We start from the raw sequence: 26,732 nt of genomic DNA, 5'->3' as shown, positions 1-26,732 counted from the left end.
GAGGTGGAGAGCTGCCTCCTTTAACTGCTCAGTCTATTTGGTGTAGGTACAATGGCTCCTTTTAGTGGCTTTCTTTTTTTTCTAATCATTGATGGATGTGTGCTTTGCTGTCTGGGCCAGCATTTATTGCCATTTCTAGTTGCCCTTGAGAAGGTTAGTGGTGACCTGTCTTCTTGAAATGCTGCAGTCCATTTGGTGTTGGTACATCCACGGTGCTATTAGGAAAGGAGTTCCAGGATATTGATCCAGCATCACGTTTGAGTTGGTTGTGTGTGGCTTGGAGAGGAACCTGCATCTAGAGGTGTCAGTGAAGTGAGTTGCTTTGTTATGAATGGTGTTAAACAGCTTAAATGTTTTTGGAGTTGCACTTGTCCAAGCAAGTAGGGAGTACTCCGTCACACTTCTGACTTGTGCCTTGTAGGTGTTGGATAGGCTTTGTGGGACATCAGGAGATGAGTTACTTGCAGCAAGATTCCCAGCATCTGACTTGCTCCTGTAGCCCCAATATTTATTTGACAAGTTCAGTTCTGTTTCTCATCAGTGGTTATCTCCGGGATGGTGATAAGACCATAAGACATAGGAGCGGAAGTAAGCCCATTCGGCCCATCGAGTCCACTCCGCCATTCAATCATGGCTGATGGGCATTTCAACTTCACTTACCCGCATTCTCCCTGTAGCCCTTAATTCCTTGTGACATCAAGAATTTATCAATTTCTGCCTTGAAGACATTTAGCGTCCCAGCCTCCACTGCACTCTGCGGCAATGAATTCCATAGGCCTACCACTCTCTGGCTGAAGAAATGTCTCCGCATTTCTGTTCTGAATTTACCCCCTCTAATTCTAAGGCTGTGTCCACGGGTCCTAGTCTCCTCGCCTAACGGAAACAATTTCCTAGCGTCCACCCTCTCCAAGCCGTGTATTATCTTGTAAGTTTCTATTGGATCTCCTCTTAATCTTCTAAACTCCAATGAATACAATCCCAGGATCCTCAGCCGTTCCTCATATGTTAGATCTACCATTCCAGGGATCATCCGTGTGAATCTCCGCTGGACACGCTCCAGTGCCAGTATGTCCTTCCTGAGGTGTGGGGACCAAAACTGGACACTGTACTCCAAATGGGGCCTAACCAGAGCTTTATAAAGTCTCAGTAGCACAATGGTGCTTTTATATTCCAACCCTCTTGAGATAATTGACAACATTGCATTCGCTTTCTTAATCACGGACTCAACCTGCATGTTTACCTTTAGAGAATCCTCAACTAGCACTCCCAGATCCCTCTGTACTTTGGCTTTACGAATTTTCTCACCGTTTAGAAAGTAGTCCATGCTTGTATTCTTTTTACCAAAGTGCAAGACCTCGCATTTGCTCGCATTGAATTCCATCAGCCATTTCCTGGACCACTCTCCCAAACTGTCTAGATCCTTCTGCAGCCTCCCCACTTCCTCAGTACTACCTGCCTGTCCACCTAACTTTGTATCATCGGCAAACTTCGCTAGAATGCCCCCAGTCCCTTCATCCAGATCATTAATATATAATGTGAACAGCTGCGGCCCCAACACTGAACCCTGCGGGACACCGCTTGTCACCGGCTGCCATTCCGAAAAAGAACCTTTTATCCCAACTCTCTGCCTTCTGTCAGACAGCCAATCCTCAATCCATACCAGTAGCTCACCTTGAACACCATGGGCCCTCACCTTGCTCAGCAGCCTCCCGTGTGGCACCTTATCAAAGGCTTTTTGGAAGTCTAGGTAGACCACATCCACTGGGTTTCCCCGGTCTAACGTACTTGTCACCTCTTCAAAGAACTCCAACAGGTTTGTCAGGCACGACCTCCCCTTACTAAATCCATGTAAGAGGGGGATTCAGTGATCGTGATACTGTTAAATGTCAAGGGACAATGGTTGTATTCTCTTGTGCTATACAAGTAACATTACCAATGTTATTTGGCACTTGTTAGCCCAAGCCTGGAGATTGTCCAGGTCTTGTTACATTTGGCCTGAGACTGTATCAGCACCCGAGGATTCGTGAATGGTGCTGAACTTTCTGCAATCACCAGTGAACATAATCATTTCTAACCATATGATGCAGAAGAGGTCATTCATGAAGCATTTCTGGTTTTGTTTTTTTGCATCCTCTCACTGAAATTACATTTAAAAGGAGAAAGGCCTGGCAGCGGACCACATGGTGTTGCAGTCCAAACACTACACTCTCTTTTTCCCCCTCCCCCCCCCCCTTAATATTGTAACATTCAGAGTTCATTAAATAATTCAAGAAAAACAGCCCAGTGTAAAATGTCCTTTCCTATGTAAGAAATTGCAGCTGTACATTCTATGTTGACCAGTAACTTTGATTAAACAACCTTGCTATTGTTTGACTTGCTGAGACTACATTATATTTAGCACATATTTTCCAAGATGTTCTGTCCACTGTCAGCCATATTCTGTTGCATTCCGTTGGCCATTTTCTGTTCAGTTATGGGCAGCCGTCGGCTGTTTTGTGCTACTTCATTACAGGCAGCCCTAACCAGTACACTATCAAAGGTTATAGGTGAAGGCAGGGGAATAGGGTTGAGAAACATATCAGCCATGTTTGAATGCAGAGTGGACTCAATGGGTTGAATGGCAATTCTGTTCCCAAGACATATGGTCTTACGGTGATGCTGGTGATCTCTGGAGGAGGCCAAAATAGACCATCCATTGGCTGAAGACCACTCTGACTGCTTCAGTCGTATCTTTTCCATTGATGTGCTGGATTCTTCCATTATTAGAGAAGGGATGTTTGTGGAGCCACCTTCAGTAAGTTGTTTAATTGTCCAGTATTGATGCCAGATGTGGCTAGACTAGGGAAATTAAACCTGATCCCTACGTTGTGGGATTGGTTGGTTCTGTCTATCACTTGTGTTCTTTGGCAGGTGAACAGTCATGGTTTGTAGCTTTACCAGATTGACACTGCATTTTTAAGTGTGTCTCATGCTGCTCTTGCCATTTCCTTCTGCACTATTCATTAAGCTAGAGTTGATCCCCAGGTTTGATTGTAATGATAGAGTAGAGATGGACAAAGAGGTCGTAAATTGTGTTGATCTGCAATTCTGCTGATTGTCCACGGCATCCCATGGATGTCAAGTCTGAGTGCTAAATCTGTTCAAAATCTGTCCAATTTAGCATGGTTATAGTATTACACAGCATGATAGAGGCTATTCTCAATGTGAACACCAGTCATCATCTGCACAAGGACTGTGAGATGGTCACTCTTACTGATGCTAACATGGATGGGTCCATCTGTTGCACGCAGATGGATGAGGTTAATATACGTTTTTTCCTTTCTTGGTTCCTCACAAGCTGCAGCAGACCCAGTCAAGCAGCTTAGACCTTTAGAATTTGACCAGGTTTGTTTGTTGTGACACTGGGTAAGCCCCTCTGCTGAATTAAACCAGCCACATAGAAAGGATTGACCTCCTGCTGTAATCTGTTAAAATTGGAGAGGCAAAGAACTATCCCAGAGGTCACTATTTAAAGTAAAAATTAACAACTTTAAGTACAACAGAGAATATTAAAACCAACAACTATTTACAATTCCTTTCTCTTCAACCTATCTATTCCTCCCAGTCTCGTTAAAAAATCCTGATTGGGGGATCTAAGATGGCGGCGATCTGAGAAGATCATACTGCAGAGCTTCGCATCGCAGCAGGAGCAGGACGGTCCTTTAACTCGCCCAACCCAAGTCATCAGGATTTCTTGGGGCGTTGGAAAGATTGTGGAGCCCCAAGAAACATTTAAAAATTGACTTACCTGTATTTTCAGCTGTCCAGAAATGCCTAAAAAAGGAGGAGGAGCATCCGAGGCCAGGTCTGCAGCTCAGTCTGCAGCAGCCTCTGAGCCGATTACTCTCCAGGACCTGGTGAACCAGTTCTTGAAATCTCGTGAGATGCTGGGGAAACAGATTGAAGAGAAACTGGCTCCAGTCTGTATCATGCTGCAGAAGCATGAGCAGCAGCTGGGAGATCTGGAGAAGAGGACGGATGAGGTGGAGCACAGGGTCACAGTGGTGGAAGCTGATGCCAGTTCATTCAAGGATGAGATCCAAGCCCTGAAGACACAGGTTCGTAATTTGTGTGACCAAGTGGATGATCTTGAAAACGGGCAGGAGGAAAAACATTCGGATCATCGGTCTGCCTGAGGGTAAGGAAGGTGAGTGGCCTGCGGAATTTGTTGAAGATTGGCTTCTGAAACTCGACTTGGAGACTGGCATGAGAGCATTGAAAATAGCGAGGGCTCACCGGGTCGCAGCGCGGAGGTCGGGTCTGGGTCAGCGCCCTCGTCCTTTCCTGGTGCGGTTCCATCATTACTGGGATAAGCAGAGTGTCATGGAGGCTTCCAGACTCCAGGGGAAGGATCAAAAGGCCCTAATTTACGAGGGGTCTAAGATCATGTTTTTTCAGGACTTTTCAGCTGCGGTGATCCAGAAACGAAAATCGTATGATGGTGTCAAGAGAAGACTGAAGGAGCTTGGGATTCAGTACTCCCTGGCAGTGCTTCAGATCACCTTAGATGGATCCATGCATCTCTTTGACACATCGGAGAAGGCAAGAGACTTTGTGGACAAACTAACCTTATTTATACAATTGTAGTATGTATAAATATTGTTTCTTGGTTATATGTTTATCATTCTGTAAAAGAAATGGAGGAAATCCGGTTAGAGCTTTGTTTTTCCCTCTTTTTTTTCCCTCTATTGATGATAATTTGGTTCAAACCATGTCTGGCGGTGGTTAAGATGTGCATTTTAAATTTCTAAGTTAGGACATACCAAAGGATGGGTGGGGTATTTATTCACCCTTCTTTTTATAAGTTTTTTTATTCATAATGATATTCTATGGGGTGTTAATTCTTTTTAGCTTGTGCTTGCAATGCGGCTCTAGCTGGGAGAAGTGAAGGTGGTTGGGATAGTTAGATGCCTATTTATGGGCAGTTTGGGACGGGTAGTTGCCCCCTCCGGGCAGAGGTTGAGTTCCCCTACTCAGCGCTATTAGCGCCTTATATGTTGGGTTGTTTTCTGGTTTTTGTTTTTTATTTTTAATTATTTTGTATGTTTGTTAAATGTAGTGGTTTTAGTTTATGTAGTTTTTATATTTGGTGGACCATGTGATACTAAGGTTCAGCAATTTTGTGGTTCGGGTCCCTCCTCTCTGGAATTTAAATGTAATGGCAGAAGATTATGGCTAATGATTTGATTAAATGGTGTACCTGGAACATCAAGGGAAGTCACTCACCAACTAAGAGGAAGAAGTTACTCTTAAGTCTTAGAAAGGAGAAGGTGGATATTGCTTTGTTACAGGATACACATTTAGATGACAAGGAGCTTCTGAAATTACACAGAATGGCTTTGACCAAGTTTATTTTTCATCATTTGATACCAGAAGTAGGGGAGTGGCTATATTGGTTAGGAAAAATCTCTCATTTACATTGTTGGAATGTGTTAAAGACACATACGGGAGGTTTGTAATTCTTAAAGCCTTGACAAATGGGGAAGAATATGGTATTTTAAATGTTTATTGTCCTCCAGCTCATCCTCTTAAATTCCTGGTAGATGTTTTTTCTGAACTGATAAGTCTCAAGTCTCGGCACTTCATTATAGGGTGAGATTTTAACTGCCTCATGGACCCCACAGTAGACAGGTTGTTTAAAGGTCCCTCGATACCCTCTGCACAAACTAAACAATTATTGGGTTTGTGTGGGAATTAGGGTTGGTGGACGTCTGAAGGTGTCGACACATAGGGATTTCACGTTTTTCTCCAATCCGCATAGATGTTACATGACAATCGATTTTTTTTCTAACCCCTGCGGTAACCCTGGATCTGGTGGCATCCTGTACGATTAGTAATATTGCCATCTTTGATCATGCTCCAGTGTACCTCATGGTTAAAATTAAGGATGTTAATGGACCCTTTTATTCTCAAGGACAGTAAGTTTGTGGAGGATTTTTCTAGGGAATTTCGGGCATTCCTAGACATCAACATAGGCTCGGTTGATAACTCATCTGTTCTCTGGGAAACTGCCAAAGCTTATGCCAGGAGGGGGTTAGTTAGTTAGGAAGCGGCAGAAGGGTGAGCAGCAACGTCTCCTTGAAGCACGGTTGAAGACAGCCGAGAAGGCCTATTTTGACAGACCTTCGTTGGTCAAACTACAGAGGATTACGGCACTGCGGTCTGCACTAAATTCCGTGCTCACGCAGACGGTAACGAAGGAGCTGTCTTTTGCAAAGCAAAGGTTATACGAGCATGGTGACAAGCCAGGCCAAATACTTAGCATACCTTGCCAGAAAGAGAAGTGTCCCACAAACCATTACAGTGATTAGGGAAAGGTCTGTGAACCTAACGTGATTCTAAAAAGATTAATGTGGTGTTCCAGAGATTCTACTCTAAGTTATATCAGTCTGAGAATTGTGAGGAGGGGCAAGCCAAAATGGAATCCATTTTTAGAGATCTGAAGCTCCCGGGTGTGACTCCCGAACAACAGTCCTTTCTCAATGCCCCATTATCAGAGCAAGAAGTGCAAGAAGCTGTGAGGCAGCGTCAGAGTGGAAAGGCGCCCAGTCCTGATGGATATCCCAGTGAATTCTATAAGGAATTTATAAGTATACTGTCAGGCCCGATGCTGCATATGTTTAATGATTCATAGTCATGATTGTCTCCCACCATCTCTGAGAGAGGCCAATATTTCACTTATCCTTAAAAAAGGGAAGGATCCGGAAGACTGTGCTTCATATAGGCCCATCTTGCTCCCTCTCTAAGGCTCTTGCGTTAAGGCTGGAGACTGTGTTACCCTTTATTAATAAAGAGGATCAGGCGGGCTTCATAAAGGGTCGCAGATCCTCCAATAATGTTAGGAGGCTGCTTAACGTAATTCAAGCATGCCAACAGCAGTCAATACAGGGATTGGTGATTTCTTTAGATGCAGAGAAGGCATTTGACCGAGTTGAGTGGCCATACCTTTTCTTTACTCTAGACCGGTTTGGTCTGAGCGAACTTTTCATAAGATGGGTAAAGGTTCTCTACAGTGTACCTCTCGCGACAGTCATTACCAACTGGGTACGATCAAGCAATTTTAATATTTCTAGGGGCAGCCGGCAGGGCTGTCCCCTTTCACCCTTCCTTTTTACATTGGAGATTGAACCGTTGGCAGAGGCCATTCGTGGGGGTCTCAATATATCAGCTCCAGAAGTGGGGTCAAAATTACATAAGATCTCGCTGTATACAGACGATGTTCTAATTTTCTTGACAAATCCAGCAGTTTCAGTGCCTTGCCTGATACAATGCATTCACGCACTTGGCGCTTTTTCAGGGTATAAGATTAATTTTGCTAAATCAGAGGCTATGCCTATGGGTGGTCTTACGAAAGAGTTGGCTCTTGGGAGTGACTATAGATTCCCATTTAGGTGGTCACAGGGGGGTTTTGTGCATTTGAGCATATTCATTACTCCAGTTCTGGATTGGCTGTTCAAAGCCAATTTTACTTAATTATTTGAAAAAATTAAACAAGATCTCCAAAGATGGGAGGCACTTCCAGTCTCATGTTTGGGTTGGATAGCGCTTATTAAGATGAATATTCTCCCTTGTTTGCTATACCCTATACGGATGCTCCCCCTGATTTTCAATAAACAAACACTCAGGGGACTGAACGGTTGGTTCAGCTCCTTTATCTGGCACCGTAAACAGCCCCTCATTAAATTAGCCAAACTGCAGTTGCCTCACAGATTGGGGGGAGTAGACCTTCCGGACATTAAAAAGGACCAATTAATTTCGCTTTTGACCTATGTGAGTGATTGGGTTTGTGGGGACCGTCTTTCAATATGGCTAGATATCGAAACCTCCCAGGCAAGGTGCCCCCTTACCAGTTTGCTGTTTTTCGACAAGGTGAGGACAGTTAGGGAATATTGCCATAACCCAATAGTCACCAATACTGTTAAAGCATGGAGGGCAATTCAGCAGAGGGGAGGTAATATTGGCAAAACATCTTTGTTTACCCCTTTAGTGGGTATGCTGGGTTTTCAACTGGGTATGATAGATTCAGGGTTTAAGCGTTGGGCTGCTAGGGGTATATCTTGCATGGGTGATTTATTTGAGGGAGATGTAATGATGTCCTTCGATCAGTTAGTACGGAAGTACGAGTTATCTAATAGAGACCTCTTTCGTTTTTTTCAAGTTGGGATTTTATTCAAAAAAAGACCACACTTTTGACCCCGACAAATCTGACATAGAAAGAGGGGTACTAAGGGCTAAGAGTACACTCTCTGTCAGTACTTTATATCACTAATTGGGGGGGTGCCACCTCAGATGAGTCTGATAGACTCTGCAAAATGTGGGAAAGAGAGCTGGGTGTTGAAGTCTCCTGAGAGGCATGAGAGGATATTTGGGAGAATGCAAGGAAGATATCAATTTGTAATAGGACCCATGCTTTACAGTTGAAGATTCTCCACAGGGTCCACTTGGCCCCAGATCGTTTGTCAAAATTTAAACCAGGGATATCTTCAGCATGTCCCAAGTGCAAGGTCTGTACGGACACTCTTACCCATTGTCTTTGGTCTTGTGACAGGCTTCAAACATATTGGAGTGCTGTGGGGGTACAATGGAGAGGATTTTTGGTGTAGGAGTGGAGAAGGACCCTATTTCTCTCCTTTTGGGCCTACCCATTATATTTTCTGCAGATGCGCGTAAGAAAAAACTTTTCAATATTCTTACGTGCTGTGCAAGGAAGAATATCTTGCTCGGTTGGATATCCGAAAACCCCCAGGCCTGCCGGGTTGGCGGAAGATTGTTATGGAGCATATTTCCCTGGATTTTCTCACAAATATAGTACACCACAAAACTGAGAATTTTTCCAAGACATGGCAACCCTTTTTGAAATACCTGGACACATATTTATCTGCCACACTAACAAGGGTTTTTATATAGCCGTAACGATTGTGTTTCATGAGTCCAATATCCAGGGAAGAGGAACTGTGAATGTATGAGTGTATGGTTTGTGTATGAGTGAATGTATGTTTTGTTTGGCTGGGCTGAGTTATTACTGTTTATTTATTTGTTATTTATTTAGTTAAATAGCTAGTTTAGGTTTTTTTAATTTTATACTTCTCTTATATATGTTTATACATTCGTATAGGAGGGTGGGTTGGGGAATTTTCTTTATTTGGGTTTACTTTTGTACTATTTTTGTACTGTTTTGAATTGCATTGTTTTGTATTTGTAATATTTAAAAATCTATTTTTTCTTAATAACAATATATTATTAAAAAAATCCCGATTTAAGGTTTACAAAAAAAAATCCTCAGCAGATTTTCCTCTGTCGCCTTTTCGATGCTCTGCCAAGCTAACTTCTTATAGACAGGTACCTTTCAGAGAGCTGTTCTGTTGGCAGTCTGAACTTGTTGGTGGTTTGGCAAGTTTCCTCCTAACTGTTCAAAATGTCGAGTTTTATACCCCAAAACATTGGATCGTTTAATTGGTTTTAATATGACCAAAATACGAAATTCAAATTTGATTGAATTTTGGCATCTTGGGCATAATTTTTAACTGGTCAAATTTGAATTTGTTTTTGTAACATTGCACTATTGGTTTCACAGTCAAATGTTGCATTTTAAATTCTTTTAGCACACTGTGTGCGTCTCTTAAAGGTACAGTAGACGCCTACACCTTCATAACAAGTTGGTCAGTGTTGATGTTTCCAACCCACTCTTGGTGTACACTGAAGGATTCCCTCCTTGACACCCTTGGTGCTTCTTCCAAATGCATGGAGGAGAGCTAATCTGTTGCGGAGAGGAGAGGGGAAGAGTGCTATATGATAACAGGCACATTATTTATCTTCATGGTGGCTTGTTGAGCACTCTTGGGGTAGCTTTTTCCAGTTTGTCAGCCCCCTACTGGGTCTGTCCTGCCAGTGGGATGTGACACCACCACGGACGGTGGGTGGTGTCAGTCATTAATTCTATGGGTATGACTTTCGAGCTGTTACTGTAAGACGGTTCTCTTAATTTTGGCATTAATCCCGAGATGTTGGTAAAGAGGATTTGGCAGGGCTGACAGGCTTCATTTTGCTGTCGTCATTTCTGTGCCTAAGTCGATGCCAGGTAGCCCATTCAGTTTCCTTTTCTTTTCTAGCAGTTGATGCAACTGATTGACTGGCTAGACTATTTCAGAGAGCAGTTAAGAGTCAACCACATTATGGATCTGGAGTCAGATGTGGGTCACTCCGGGTAAGGGCATCTCCTTCCGTTAAGGCCATCAGTGAACCAGATGGGTTTTTATGACAATTGGGGATAGTTTTGTGGTTGATAGTAGATTTTTAATTCCAGACATTTTTATGGAATTCAAATTTTACAATCTGGATTACTAACATGATCCTACCACGATGCCACAATTTCCTCTTAATGGCAAGATCCTGGAAGTTGTGGATCAATTTCTGTATCTTGGGAGCCTTCTATCAGCAAAGGTAGACGCAAATAACAAAATTGATGACATTTAAGTATGCCAGCTCAGCCTTTGACTGAGTAATGGAGAAAAGCTGTTTGAGTGCCACGATCTAAGCTTGTGGTTTACCAAAGAACAGTAATTCAGATCCTCCTTTTTTTTTAATCTTCCTAACAGCAGGAAGTACAAGTTGCACTGGAACAGCTAGTGCTTCTAAATAAACCTGTTGGACTATAACCTGGTGTTGTGATTTTTTAACTTTGTCCACCCACCCCAACACTGCACCTCCAAATCATGGAAAAGTATCATCAGTAATGTCTCCGAGAACTTGCAAATGTGGCAAATAAGCTGCTCCAACAGTAATGTCTTGTCATAAGTCAAGTTTCCCAACATAATGCTAACCATTCAAAATCAACTGTGCTGGGTAGGACACGTTATTGTGCCTGACACCAGATTCCTAAATGAATTGCTCTGTTGGGACTTGATTGTGACAGGAAACTCTTTAAAGGACAGTAACTGTTTTTCAAACATACCTGAAGTGGTGAAACATGTCTCCTGACGCATTGCAGAGGCTTGCTTGTGACCAACTGAAGAGCAAAAACAAGCTGTTTTGGTAAAGCACTTGAAATATTGAGAGGTTTCATTGGAAGCGTGTGCAGCCAAAATTGAGGCACCAAAAGGAATATAAAAATCTAAGTTGCCCAACGTATGGTAGAATCTGCAGATCAAGAATTGCACTTAGCAGCCTCCGGTTGAACCTGAGTGAAATCAAGTCATCCTCAATTGTTATCACTTCCTACTTGTGACCTTTTTTGCATATCAATGCAATTCCATTTATAGGTATTGTTCACTTTTTTGATTTTGTGAATTTTCATTCCACTGTGGAAGTTTGTTTCCTGTACTCTTCTTTCATCCCTTTATGAAATAATTGCTTGTGTGTGTGACGTGACATTGTATCAAAAGCCTTTCTGCAATCATAAGCCTATTAACATTGACAAACTTTTTATTGTCAACGAGATTGTCAGTTTTGGTTTTGAAGAGCTTCATTACATTTGTTCAGCAAAAATGAACTCTTTAAAACTCTGTGCGACTTCTTATCTGTTCACTATCACTTTTTAATATTCTTTACCTATCCTAGGTATGAGCTCATTATTAACCTACTGTTTTCTGGGTCATCCTGATGCTAGTTTTCATAAGCTTGGTTGAAATGTTATTTGTTTTCCAATCCTTGGTTACTATTCTTCCTTCAATGTCTTAAAGTGGTGGCAAAAATTTTATTATTTAGGCATAATAGTTTGTGGTGTCTGAGCTATGGTGCTGCTTTGGGTACACTGTTAGATATGTAACACCCTTGCCAACAATCAAACATGTTTGTCCAGATAAATCTTAGAAAAGATGATTTACTTGTTTACTGTTAGTGTTTTTGTCATGGCATTCCTTAATTCTCTTACAACGGTTCCATACATTTCTCATGACAAAGATATGCATGTCCTGTGACAAATCTTGGGAGTTTTTTGTCATTAGTGATTGAGATTTTCTTCATTTGAAGTCTGCCATTGTATTGACAAATGAGTAAAATGAGAATAGTCAGGTGGATTTTGCTCAAATTGAATAAAATGATCCAAAATTATTTTTAAGTAAACATGCTGCACGTGGGCGGCACGGTGGCACAGTGGTTAGCATTGCTGCCTCGCAGCGCCAGAGACCCGGGTTCAATTCCCGCCTCAGGCGACTGACTGTGTGGAGTTTGCACATTCTCCCCGTGTCTGCGTGGGTTTCCTCCGGGTGCTCCGGTTTCCTCCCACACTCCAAAGATGTGCAAGTCAGGTGAATTGGCCATGCTAAATTGCCCGTAGTGTTAGGTAAAGGGGTAAATGTAGGGGTATGGGTGGGTTACGCTTCGGCGGGTCGGTGTGGACTTGTTGGGCCGAAGGGCCTGTTTCCACACTGTAAGTAATCTAATCTAATGCTGCTTCTGTAACTTTGTGCACCAACTATTGACATGTAATAGTAATTTTCAACAAAAATGTTTGAAGATCTTAATTTATGCGCGTTATTGTGTTAAACTGTTCAACATTCTGTGTTGAAAGACCGTGTCAGGAAGGAAATTTTGGAAAAAAAATGCATGAAGTTGAGTCATATGTATAGCTCAAGGTAATTCAACTGAACTGATGTATGCTGATATTTATGTTCCACATAAAACCCATCCTCCTAACCCTATCAGCATCTCATTGCATTCCTATTTATCATGGTGCTTATCTGCTGCCCCTTAAGGACACCTGTGGGTTTGTCAACTGTTTCATATTGTGGCAAGCTCTGTAGTCTTGCTGCTACTTGAGTCTTTCCTCAGTTCTTTCTTGGAAGTAGTGACTACCTTGTGTCTATGATGTCCAGTTTCACTTCACAAGTCGCATAGTCGCAATTCCACTTGCCAAGTATCAATAATATATGTAAGTATACAGTGTCACATGGAATACCAGTGTCACAGTGTCAGTAGCCATTCTCTAATGCTTAACCCAAGTAGCTCCACTTCCTGATGAAGGGCTTTTGCCCGAAACGTCGATTTTCCTGCTCCTCGGATGCTGCCTGAACTGCTGTGCTTTTCCAGTACCACTCTCATCCACTTAACATAAAAGTCAAGGCAATTAAACCAGAAACACTTTTCAAATGTGAGTGACTTCAGCTGAATCAAAATATATCCCCAAATGCAACAAGACTTAATTTTATATAGTGCCTATAACCAGGGGAGCAGAATAACATTTTTCCCAATGTCCTTTGTGCAGCGTTCCCTGCTTTTTGATTTTCATGAGCTGCTTTTCCACTCCACTCACTCTAACTCAGACTCATAGAGATGTACAGCATGGAAATAGACCCTTTGGTCCAACCCATCCATGCCGACCCGATATCCCAACACAATCTAGCCCCACCTGCCAGTACCTAGCCCATATCCCTCCAAATCCTTCCAATTCGTATACCCATCCAATTGCCTCTTAAATGTTGCAATTGTACCAGCCTCCACCACTTCCTCTGGCAGCTCATTTCATACACGTACCACCCTCTGTGCGAAAAAGCTGCCCCTTCGGTCTCTTTTATATCTTTCCCCTCTCACCCTAAACCTATGCCCTCTAGTTCTGGACTCCCCGACCCTAGGGAAAAGACTTTGTCTATTTACCCTATCCATAATTTTGCAAACCTCTATAAGGCAACTCCTCAACCACCGACGCTCCAGGGAAAACAGCCCCAGCCTGGTCAGCCTCTCCTGTTAGCTCAGATCCTCCAACCCTGGCAACATCCATGTAAATCTTTGCTGAATCCTTTCATGTTTCACTACATCTTTCCAATAGGAAGGAGACCAGAATTGCATGCAATATTCCAACAGTGGCCTAACCAATGTCTTGTACAGCCGCAACATGACCTCCCAATTCCTGTACTCAATACTCTGACCAATAAAGGAAAGCATACCAAACACCTTCACTAACCTAAACACCTGCGACTCCACTTTTAAGGAGCTATGAACCTGCACTCCAAGGTCTCTTTGTTCAGCAACACTCTCTGACCTTACCATTAAATGTATTAGTCCTGCTAAGATTTGCTTTCCCAAAATGCAGCACCTCGTATTTATCTGAATTAACCTCCATCTGCCAATTCTCAGCCCATTAGCCCATCTGGTCAAGATCCTGTTGTAATCGGAGGTAACCCTCTTTGCTGTCCACTACACCTCCAATTTTGGTGTCATCTGCAAACTTACTAACTGTACCTCTTATGTTCGCATCCAAATCATTTATGTAAATGACAAAAAGTAGAGGACCCAGCACTGATCCTTGTGGCACTCCACTGGTCACAGGCCTCCAGTCTGAAAAACAACCCTCCACCACCACCCTCTGTTTTCTACCTCTGAGCCAGTTCTGTATCCAAATGACTAGTTCTCCCTGTATTCAGTGAGATCTAACTTTGCTTATCAGTCTCCCATGGGGAAACCTTGTTGAACGCCTTACTGAAGTCCATATAGATCACATCTACCACTCTACCCTCATCAATCCTCTTTGTTACTTCCTCAAGAAATTCAATCAAGTTTGTGAGACATGATTTCCTATGAACAAAGCCATGTTGACTATCCCTAATCAGTCCTTGCTTTTCCAAATACATGTACATCCTGTCCCTCTGGATTCCTTCCAACAACTTGCCCACCACCGACTTCAGGCTCACTGGTCTATAGTTCCCTAGCTTATCCTTACCACCCTTCTTAAACAGTGGCACCACGTTAGCCAACCTCCAGTCTTCCGGCACCTCACCTGTGACTATCGATGATACAAATATCTCAGCAAGAGGCCCAGCAATCACTTTTCTGACTTCCCACAGAGTTCTAGGGTAGACCTGATCAGATCCTGGGGATTTATTCACCTTTACCTGTTTCAAGACATCCAGCACCTCCACCTCTTTAATCTGGACATTCTGCACGATATCACCATCTATTTCCCTTCATTCTATATCTTCCATATCCTTTTCCACAGTAAATACTGATGCAAAACGCTCATTTAGTATCTTACCCCATTTTCTGTGGCTCCACACAAAGGCCGCCTTGCTGATCTTTGAGGGGCCCTATTCTCTCCCTAGTTACCCTTTTGTCCTTAATGTATTTGTAAGAACTCTTTGGATTCTTCTTAATTCTATTTGCCAAAGCTATCTCATGTCCCCTTTTTGCCCTCCTGATTTCCCTCTTAAGTATACTCCTACTTCTTCTAAGGATTCACTCAATCAATCCTGTCTATACTTTACATATGCTTCCTTCTTTTTCTTAACCAAGCCCTCAATTTCTTTAGTCATCCAGCATTCCCTGTACCTACCAGCCTTCCCTTTCACCCTGACAGGAATATACTTTCTCTGGATTCTCGTTATCTCATTTCTGAAGGCTTCCCATTTTCCAGCTGTCCCTTTACCTGCGAACATCTGCCCCCAATCAGCTTTCGAAAGTTCTTGCCTAATACCGTCAAAACACCGTCAAAATTGGCCTTTCTCCAATTTAGAACTTCAACTTTTAGATCTGATCTATCCTTTTCCATCATTATTTTAAATCTAATAGAATTATGGTCGCTGACCCCAAAGTGCTCCCCCACTGACACCCCGGTCACCTGTCCTGCCTTATTTCCCAAGAGTCGGTCAAGTTTTGCACCTTCTCTAGTAGGTACATCCACAGACTGAATCAGAAAATTTTTTTGGACACACCTAACAAATTCTTCTCCATCTAAACCCTTAACACTATGGCAGTCCCAGTCTATGTTTGGAAAGTTAAAATTCCCTACCATAACCACCCTATTATTCTTACAGATAACTGAGATCTCCTTATAAGTTTGTTTCACAATTTCCCTCTGACTATTTAGGGGGTCTATAATACAACCCCAGTAAGGTGATCATCCCTTTCTTATTTCTCAGTTCCACCCAAATAACTTCCCTGGATGTATTTCCGGGAATATTCTCCCTCAGCACAGCTGTACTGTTATCCCTTATCAAAAATGCCACCGCTCCTCCTCTCTTGCCTCTCTTTCTTCTCTTGCCTCTCTTTCTATCCTTCCTTCATATGTAAAGCAGTTAATTTTATTTTGTACCATACATACTCGTGTAAAAGTGAATTTTTTAAAAGAGCATTTTAAGAAGTTCAATTTATAGGGTGGACTAATACACAGGTACTAGTTTTGAGGGCTGAAATTCACGCTGCAGTTTGAAATACCGTGCTATTAGCAGAAGCTGATTTGATCACTCAGCTCATCCCAGGTAAAGAAGAAAAACACAATGTATTACAATAAAAGGTAATTACCAGATAAAAGTAAGCGAAACAAGAATGAATTACTGGTAGTAAATTTTATTTATATATACTGGTATGAATATTTGACATGTCAAAGATTCATTGAACTCCTGCATAATCACTGTTCAACAAGATCATGGCCTGCTACAATGGCACACTAAAATGAAACATTTATTAAATTTTGAATGTGTAAGCATCCTGAACTTTCCTGACAAATTCTTCAGTTACCCTCCCATTTACATTTGTATATGATGAACCTCAGCAACATTAACAAACTTGGTAAAGAATTGAATATATATGTAGCTAATATAACTCACTTTTATTCAGATGTAATGGTACAATTAGATTGATTAACTTTTCAACTTTATTAACTTTTGGATCGTGAACTGATAGACTTAGTACCAGTCTGAATGACTGAATCAAAACGTGCTGTAATAAACCAAATGGGCTAAGTAGAGTTATGAATGAATAGAGATGCAATCTAGCAAACCAAGAGCAATGAGTAGAGTTACTTGTGTGAATGCAAATTTTAAAAAAGTGGGTTAATGGGGATGTGTAGTTTCCTTTGTAAGAGGTGTATAATCTGATTAGTAGAGTCGATTTTTGCACATGATATATGGAAAATACAAGATTGTTTGGCCAAAAATAAGGGGTCGACTTTATATCGACTTTTACATGAGTATATACGGTATTTGTTATTCTAGATTTTTTCCTGTTTAGGTAAGAGGACAGTAATACCAAAGACTCTATGCATTTTTTAAAAATCTAGTCCAGGGAAACCTCGGTTATCAGAATATCGGATGGGGATCTCAAGGCCCCAATAGAAACATTATGCCAAAGAGCTGTTTCAACTCTGATCGAGTCTTTTGTTTACAGGTACAATGATTAAAAACAAACTTGGCTCACAGAAATGTTGAGAACAATCCTGGACAGTCCAGACACTGTCTCCAAGTGACTGACCACCCGTGTTCTCTTTTTTTCCTGTCTCTCTGTCTCTCTCTTTCTCCCCCCCTCCCTTCTCCTCTCCCACACGCCCAGACATTCCACTCCAGCTGTTTGGGGGAGGGGGTCCGACAGTGGTTGTGGGTTTGGGTGGGAGAGGACAGGGTTGGGGGGACGGGTGCTGAGCAGGGTCTCGCGCACAGTGTGCTGCTGCCTAGTCTCCTGAATGGAGAGCAGACTTCACAGAGAACGGAGTCTCAAAGGAAATCAGTTAACCAAATAGTCAATGGTGCCCACCCATCTTGTTTGGATAATAAAGGTTCCTCTGTACTGTATATGAGTTGCAAATGGTGCCAAACATGGAGGACATAGAGAAATAACAGCATTGAAATAAACCCTTTGGTCCAACTCGTCCGTGCCGACCAGATATCCTAACCTAACCTAACCCCATTTGCTAGCACTTGGCCCAGATCCCTCTCAGCCCTTCCTGTTCATATACCCATTCAGATGCCTTTTAAATGCTGCAATGGTACCAGCCTTCACCACTTCCTCTGGCAGTTCATTCCATACATGCACTACCTTCTGCATGAAAAAATTGCCCCTTTGCATGCTTTCGCATTTTTCCCCTCTCACCCTAAACCTATGCCCTCTAGTTCTGGACTCCCCTACCCTGGGAAAATACTTTGTCTATTTATCCTATGCATATCCCTCATGATTTCATGAATATATATATAATGTCACCCCTCAGCCTCTGATGTTCCAGGGAAAACAGCCCCAGCCTATTTAATCTCTCCCTGTAGCTCAAATCCTCCAACCTTGGCACCATCCTTGTAAATCTTTTCTGAACTCTTTCAAGTTTCACAACAACCTTTCGATAGGAAGGAGACCAGAATTGCACGCAATATTCCAACAATGGCCTAACCAATGTCCTGTACAGCTGCAAAATGACTTCCCAACTCCTTTACTCAATACTCTGACCAATAAAGGAAAGCGGACCAAACACCACCTTCACTATCCTGTCTACTTGCAACTCCACTTTCAAGGATCTACGAGCCTTCCTTGTTTCAGACCTTAATGATGGAGGGAAGACTTCTGTTGAGGCAGGTGCAGATGATTGGGTTCACTTCCACAGGTGCCTTGACTATACTTCCTCTCACCCTGTTTCCTGGATTCCATTCCTTTCTCCCAGTTTATTCTCCATTGTATTTATTCCAGTGATGCAACTTCCACAGGAAGCCTCAGACATGTTCTCTTTTTGCATCAGTCAAGAATCCCCACCTCCATCCATTGGTTGACGTGGTCCTCAGCTGTGTCTAACTCATTTATTGCACTGCTGCCCTTATCCCGCTACATCCCTCGAGAATAAGGATAGGGCTCTCCTTGTCCACATTTTCCGCTCACCAGTCTCTGTAATCAAAGGGTCATCCTTGTCATTTCAGTCGCCTGCAGGATGCCACCACTAAATAAATCTTCCTGTCTACTCCCTTGTCAACATTCTGTAGGGACCATTCCTTCCATGACACTCTGGCCCACTTCTCCATCAATGTTGAATGTATTTTCACCAAAATAGAGCTTTAGTTCAGCATTGTTAGAGATGTAAAAGGCTTAGAGGGCTTATTTCTTTTGATATGGATGGATATCAAAGGCATGTTCAAGGTGTCTGGTTTTTTTTTAAAACTTGGCGGATTCTGTATCATGAGCAATGTAACAGAGTTTAATCTAACTCTGTGACTAACTGGCCAATATTTTGATCTTGTAACTCTGAAACTGCCAATTGATGGCCCCACAGAATAACCTGCTGCCCTATGTATTTTGAGCATGGCCTGTAATGAATTAGTTAATGCACTATGATTGCAAAGAGCATATAAACTCTCAGCAACAGTACATATTTATATATGGTTTCTTCCTGAGGATTAAAAGACTGGAACTGAAGTGTAACTGAAGACCATGGATGTATTTTGCCCTCTAATGGTGAAAAATATATTAACCGATTTCTCTGTCGATTTTGGAAAAGTCCTTGGATTCACAGCAGTGCTATGACCTAAACTCTGTGCCATCCTAATATGTCTGTAATCATAAAATGCAACTGAAATACATTTACCCAATTAATATCTATTTTTGTATTTCTGTAATAATTATCTAATGTTTCTATGGTACCTTTCTCAATCTTGGGAGCTCCCAAAATTGCTCATAGCCAATGAATAAATATTGAAGTACAATCCCTATTGTATTTGAGAAATCATGCATTCATTTTCTCCTGTTTGATACTCTATCTTCAGCAGAAATTACTGTAATTTATAATGAAAATAGAAGTTACTGGAGAAGCTCAGCAGCTCTGGCAGCATCTGTGAGGAGAATTCAGAGTTAATGTTTCTGGTCCAGTGATCCTCCTTCATTCACTAATTTATTTCTGATTATAATCAGTTTATTTAGATTTAAATAGGTTAGGAATAGAGCATTCTATTTTCACTTTCATGGTGGGTATAACCCAAGCACACTCGGCTAGAAATTTTAACCTGGAAACATTTGAAGTGCTCACCCACTAGGAATTGATCATCAATTTCTAAGCTTAAGCTTACTAAAATCTAGATCAAATTACTACAAAAATAAAAACTTAGAATTTACAAACTTAATCAACTCATGGTTATTCTCAAGATCTAGTACGCTAGCAATTTGCACTGAAAATTAATCTAAATACTTGTTGTTGAATTCAAAGAGGGCAGATATGTTAACGATTACGCAGTGATTTATTTTTAGCACATCCCACACTTTTACCAGACCTTAGGACTGACCTGAAAGGAGATGACTACATATCAGAACAATTATGACTGAACACACTGGATTTGAGATAAGGCACAAATTTCTTAGCATATGTTCTGATAATTTCTGCAGCAGATTACTTGCATCCAGAACCACCTCAAGTCACATTCAGAGATCAGAAGTAATTTTACGTAGAATTTTCTGCTAACACGCAGTGTATTTTACCAAGTGGATAGGTATATGGAGGATAGTGGGTTAGTGTAGTTTAGGTGGGCTTGGATCGGCGCAACATCGAGGGCCCAAGGGCCTGTACTGCGCTGTATTCTTCTATGTTCTATGTAAGTGGATCAGATGAATTAATTTTATTTTTGAGCCTACATATTCGCAACCATATTGTATTCAAGTGATCCAAATATCTTTCTGCTTGCTTTTGATTATCACCATTATGTTCAACTACATAGATAACAACGTTTAGAAAGCTTAGGAAAGCTTTCTACTTCATTTAAAAGAACTTGCAATGCAGGCAGATATTTGTTTCTCACACAAGTAGCTATCGTTTGGTTGCGTTCCATAGTGTACTAGCCAAAGAACATGATGAATGGTTTGACCTTGCATGGTACTGAGGATAGAAGGATCTTGGTGTACATGGTTCCTTGAAGACAACAGAATGGCAAGTTAAACAAATAGTTATATTTGAAATAGTCTCTTTGATTTCAAGATGGAATGAAGTTGTGAAGCGAAAGATAACTAACTAACATTTTCACTTGGATCTATAACCCATGTAATTTACATGGCCATAGCAATGAGCCTTGAGAAGATAAGGGTCAATTGAAAATGGTTGTAAATACTGCCAGAAAATAATTGTCACGAGAATCTAAGAGAAAGACAGTAGAGAGATGGAGGCAGCTAGTTCTGCATCTGAAGTGTGTGCAATGCTGTTTATTCACTACAAATTGTGAAAGTTGGGAGTCTGTACTCAAATTGAAGAGGCAAAATATGTGTGGGTTTAAAAGAGTTTGGAAGATCTACCCCCTCCTTTTCCCCATAACACAGCTAGGAGAAAGTTGATTTGGAGATTAAGGGTTACCTGTTTGGGAAAAGAAAAAAAATCTGGTCACCAGGAGTCAAATGGACCTTGGACTGATTCTTGATGAATAAAATGTTCACTAAATTAAAGAATATCTGTGGCATTGGATTGTTAGTCATCACCATAGTTACATTGGTGATCTTTTCTGTTCAGAACAGACTTCCAAGGATGTTGAAGGATTTGAGCTATAGGGACAGGTTGAATAGGCCGGGGCTATTATCCCTGGAGCACTGGAGGCTGAGGGATGACCTTACAGAAATTTATAAAATCATGAGGGGTGTGGGTAGGGTGAATGGGGAGTAGGGGGAGTCCAAAACAAGAAGGCAGAGGCTAAAGGTGAGAGGGAAAAAATATAAAAGGGACGTAAGGGGCAACCCTTTCACGCAGGGTGCTGTTTGTATGGGATAAGCTGCTAGAAGAAATGGAGGTTGGTACACTTACAATACTTAAAAGACATCTGGATGGGTATATGAATATGGAAGGTTTAGAGGGACATGGCCCAAATGCTGACAAATGAGACTTGAATTTAGGATATTAATTTATTGATTCTTTAATGTTGCTTACAGATTGTTATTTTAAAGGTCTGTCTTGTGTGGTCATTCCACACAGTCACTGGAAATTCAAGTAAATGTATTAAAATTACCAAACTTATAATAAATTTGATTTGGCTTCCTCCAACATCTGTAATTGAGCTATTGAATATTAAGGGGAAAAAAATCACAGTATTAATCCTTACCACCTGTTTACAATGTAGGCATACTTAATTAAGCAGTTGTGTTTTATTTCCTGTTATCACTTCCAATACCTCTTCAAAAGCTACATTCTAGTATATTCTCAGATTACAATCACTAATGATAAGTATAGTCCACTCGCTGCTTCACTGACTGAGATTGGTTAAGCTGGCACACCAAATTCATTGATTTTGAATTGTAGAATCCCTATGGTTCAGGAAGAGGACATTTGGCCCATTGAGATTGCATTGACCCTCCAAAATGCATCCCACCCAGACCTATTCCTTGACCCCATCTCCACCTAGCCTACACATCCCTCGATACTACAGGGCAATTTAGTGTGGCCAGTCCATCTAACCTGCACATCTTTGGACTGTGGGAGGGAGCCAGACCACCCGGAGGAAACCCACGCAGACATGGGGAGAACATGCAAACTCCTTGCATAGTCATCCAAGGCTGGAATTGAACTCGATTCTCTGGCACTGAGGCAGCAGTGTTAGGTGCTGAATCACTATGCTGCCTTTGGGACCATGAAATGCGCAAACCAGCTGCCAAATTTTCCTACAGTTAGTTTTATTATATTAGGTTGATGCAAGAATAATCCTGTTTGGTGTGAGGAACTGCAAATTCTTGTCTGAAGTACAGTCTAATATTCTACATGAAACAACCTGACTGTACCTCTTAATGCACTGAACTTTTTTTTATTGTACGGGCAGGTTATGTTGAACATGGAGAGGGCATAAATAACTTCCTCAGTCTAACATTTAGGAATATTAAAACTGTTGTCTTGGGCACAGGTACAAATGTTGCTGAACATTGCCACAATTTTTGTTTTAGTTTGATTTTCAGCATCTACAGTATTTTGCACTTCTGTAAATCGCCTTCACTGATTCAAGCCTGCATGGTATAAATATTCCACCTGTGTGCCTGTTAGTGTTATGCTTTGCTACAGGCTGGAAATGCACTCTTTTAGAGATGGTTGTTCTGAGATTAATCCAGGCCGAATCATGTCTTGAGACATTTTAAGCTCTCATGTTTTTGGTGGCCGTCTTTATTGCTGCTGCAATGGTCTCTAAGAGTTGGGCAAAAGCAAAACATGAAGCAAGTATACTGATCTGGACAAAGCCAGTCTAGTATTTGTTTATTGAGATAAGTGAATATTTATATTAGGGGGTTGACCTAATAAGACCCACTCCAGATCAAATTATTTGAAACGGTCTGTGTCGTGAGTGAACACTTCCACTCAATAAAATTTTCATCCAACGCTTGAAGGATGTTTTTGGTTTAATATCTATTTGATGCAAAATGTAACGTTCTATGTTCTGTGTTCAAAAACATGCCTCCAGGGAGAGTATGAATCATGTCTTACCATGTTTAATAGTATTAACAGACGAAATGGTAGAGTATGACCTCCACATTTCTGCTATAAATCTGATATGGGGAATTTTTGATTTGGTGTTGGTGTTTTTAGTTTGCAAAGTATCTGCAATTCTGAACTATGAACCATGTTTTGGACTTGTTTGATTAGAAGATGAAACCATTGATAGAGTCCCTTCTTTGTGGTTACTTGCTTATGAGGTTTAGATCACACAAAAAAAGAGAGGGGGAGTGAGCCTGGTGGTGCAGGCTCGAAAGGCAGAATGGCCTACTCCTGCACCTATTGTCTATTGTCTATCACTTCAGTTTGCTTTTGGGTACCCTTTATTTGGAGACTAATTGTGGTGGCTGCAGCTGAATGATCTCCCATGATAATTGTACCTTACATGTGGACATACAAGTGAGAGAAAAATTAAGGTAATATGAGTAGATGTCATTTTGTTGCTTACTCAATACTTCCGTATGTGTGGTGATAAGATGCTTGCAAAAATGTTCTCAATAATTAGTTCACACAGATGTTGGACTGCTTCTATCCATTTCATAGGTATCTCCCTGGTTTGACTTCTGCTAATGCTCTTTCCATGCACTTAATCAGGACATTGGCAAGGAAACCTGTATGTTAGTAAAGCTTTTGACAAGGTCCCATGGGAGACTGATTGAGAAGGTTAAACTGCATTGAATTAAGGGAAACTTGAGATGGATCAGAAACTGGCTTAGTAATAGGACACAATGAATAGTGGTAGAAGGCTGTTTGACTGAAGGGAGGCCAATGTCCAGCAGTGTTCCGCAAACATCAGTACTGGGATTCTTGTTGTTTGTTACATACATAAATTAAATTGATGAAAGTGTAGGGGATTGGGTGGGGAGAGGGTATTAAGCAAATTTGCACACTAGGCTAAGATTGGTAGAGTGGTCAGTAGGGAAGAAGATAGTTATTGGCTAGAAGACGTTATAGATGGGTTGGTCAGATGGGCAGACCAGTGACAGCTGGTAATTAACCATGATATATGCAAGGTAATGCACTTTGGAAGAAGGAACACGATGAGAGAATATTTTAATGAATGGCAGCACCCTGAGTAGCTTAGAGGAACAGCAGGATCTTGGGGTAATTATTCATGGTTCTCTGAAGAAGGCAAAGCAAGTGAATAGAATAGTTAGGTATATGCTTTCATCAGTTGTGGCATGGAATATAAGAGCAAGGAGGTAATGTTGGAGTTGTACACATTGGTTAGGCCACAGCTGGAGTACAATATGCAGTTCTGGTTATCGCAGTGGGTGGCATGGTGGCTCAGTGGTTAGCACTGCTGCCTCTCAGCACCAGAGACCCGGGTTCAATTCCCGCCTCAGGCAACTGTCTGCATGGGTTTCCTCCGGATGCTCCGGTTCCCTCCCACAGTCCAGAAATGTGCAGGTTAGGTGAATTGGCCATGCTAAATTGTCTGTAGTGTTAGGTGAAGGGGTAAATGTAGGGGAATGGGTCTGGGTGGGTTGCTCTTCGGAGAGTTGATGTGGATTTGTTGGGCCTAAGGGTCTGTTTCCACGCTGTAAGTAATCTAATCTAATCACTAAAGGAAGGATGTGATAGAACTGGAGGGGGCATAGAGAAGGTTCACTAGGATGTTGCCTGGGTTGGAGAGAGTGAGCCAAAAGGTGAGACTACATAGACTTGGTTTGTTTTCTTTAGAGCAGGCTGGGGGGGGGAGGAGGAGGTGGGAGAGAGAGATGGGGGGGGAGGAGGAGGAGGAGGGGCGGGGAGAGATTTGATTGTGGTGTATAAGATTGAGGAGTATGGACAGGGTGCATAGAGAAAAGCTGTTTCCCTTGTATGAGGGGTCACTCATGAGAGGATATAGTTTTAGGATAAGGGGCAAGAGGTTCAGAGGGGATTTGGGCCAAACCTTTTTACTCAGTGAATGGTGGGAATCTGGCATGCACTACCTTGAAAGGTAGTGAAGGCCGAAAACCTTACAATCTTCTTTAAAAATAAATGGATGAGCACTTCAAGTGTCATAACATTCAAGGATATGGGAAACCTGCAGGAAATTGGGATTAGTGTTGTTTCAGTGATAGTTTTGTTGGTGCCGACTTGATGGGCCAAATATCCTTTTCTGCATTCTCTGCATATGCCTATCTAATCTATCAATCTATGGACCTCATGGTCATTACCTGTCACAACTTTTGGTTGATAAATCAGTACTCCTCCACGTTGAAAACCACTTGGAGGATGCACTGAGAATGGCAAGGGCACAGAATGTAGTCTTGGCAGGGACATGGATATCCATCAATAGATGTGCCTTAAAAGCATCACTACTGATTCAGCTGGCTTCGTCCTAAAGGTCATAGCTGCTAGACTGGATCTGTGGCAGGTGGTGAGAGAACCAACAAGAGGGTGGTTTTTTTTAAAAAAAAAACTGTGACCTGTTCCTTGGCAGTTCACCTGTAGCAAAGTTCAGACAGTGTTGGTGAGAGTGACCACAGCCACATCTTAGTGGAGATGAAGTCCAACATTGAAGATATCCTCCGCTGTGTTTGCGTCATTGTCACCCTGCTAAATGAGACAGATTTCAAACAGTTCCGGAAACTCAAACTGGTGAGGTGCTGCAGTCCGTCAGAAATTATATTCAACCAAAATCTTTAACCTAATAGCCTAGCATATCTGCCATTCTACCATTACCGTCAAGCCAGGCGATCAGCTGTGTTCAATGAAGGGTACTAAAGAATATAGGCGAAAGTGAGAACTGCAGATGCAGGAGATCAGAGTCAAGATTAGACTGGTGCTGGAAACGCACAGCAGGTCAGGCAGCATCCGAGCAGCAGGAAGATTGATGTTTTGGGCAAAAGTCTGATACAATGATTTTTCTGCTCCTTGGATGCTGCCTGATCTGATGTGCTTTTCCATCACTGTATTCCTAAGTGTTAAAGAATATGGCTGGAGCAGCACCAACAGTACTTAAAAATGAGCTGTGAATCCAGTGAAGCTATAACATATGGATTTCTTCATGCCAAACAACAGAATTAGCAAGAGAAACCTAAGCAAGCCCACATAAACCAATCAGATCTGAGTTCAGCAGTCCTTCTGCAAAAGTTGTGAATGGTGGTAGGCAATTTTAACAATTAACAAGAAGGGAGAAATCACAAATTTCCCATCTTCATTGATGGAGAAGTTGAGCACATTAGTGCAAAAGGCATGGCTGAAGATTTTACATCCCTCTTCCACCAGAAGTGCCAAGCTTTTCCCTGAGGTACCTTGCATTAAAAGTGTAAGTATGGAACCAATACATTTCACTCTGGTATCAAGAAAGAACTGAAGGCTATTTGGACATTGCATATGCTGTGGGACCTGATTAGTATTGAGGACCACTCTGCTCCTGACTCATTACAGCTTCATTCACATGAGCAAAAGAGCTGATTTTCAGATGTGGAGTAGAGTTGGTAGCCCTTGTCATCAAACCAGCATTTGACTTGAGAATGGCATCAAGGTGGTCTTGCAAAACTGAAGTCAGTAGGAAGTAGAGAAAGTTGTTTGGAGTCATATCTAGTGCAAAGGAACATGGTAGTTGTTGGAAATCAGTCATCTC

The 26,732-nt window shown here is 41.8% G+C and overlaps 1 protein-coding gene across 2 annotated transcripts in view; it reads left to right on the top strand.

Annotated features, from left to right (window-relative positions):
* arhgap21a (Rho GTPase activating protein 21a) overlaps positions 1 to 26,732 on the top strand; it is a 256,035-nt gene that overhangs the window by 75,591 nt on the left and 153,712 nt on the right. The window lies entirely within an intron of this gene.

This window comes from Chiloscyllium plagiosum, unplaced genomic scaffold, assembly GCF_037043375.1.
Source record: "Chiloscyllium plagiosum isolate Xiang-an unplaced genomic scaffold, Cpla_swu_hap1 HiC_scaffold_5, whole genome shotgun sequence".
Lineage (NCBI taxonomy): Eukaryota > Metazoa > Chordata > Chondrichthyes > Orectolobiformes > Hemiscylliidae > Chiloscyllium > Chiloscyllium plagiosum.
Note: the sequence above shows the minus strand (reverse complement) of the source record. Positions and strands in the feature narration are given on the sequence as shown.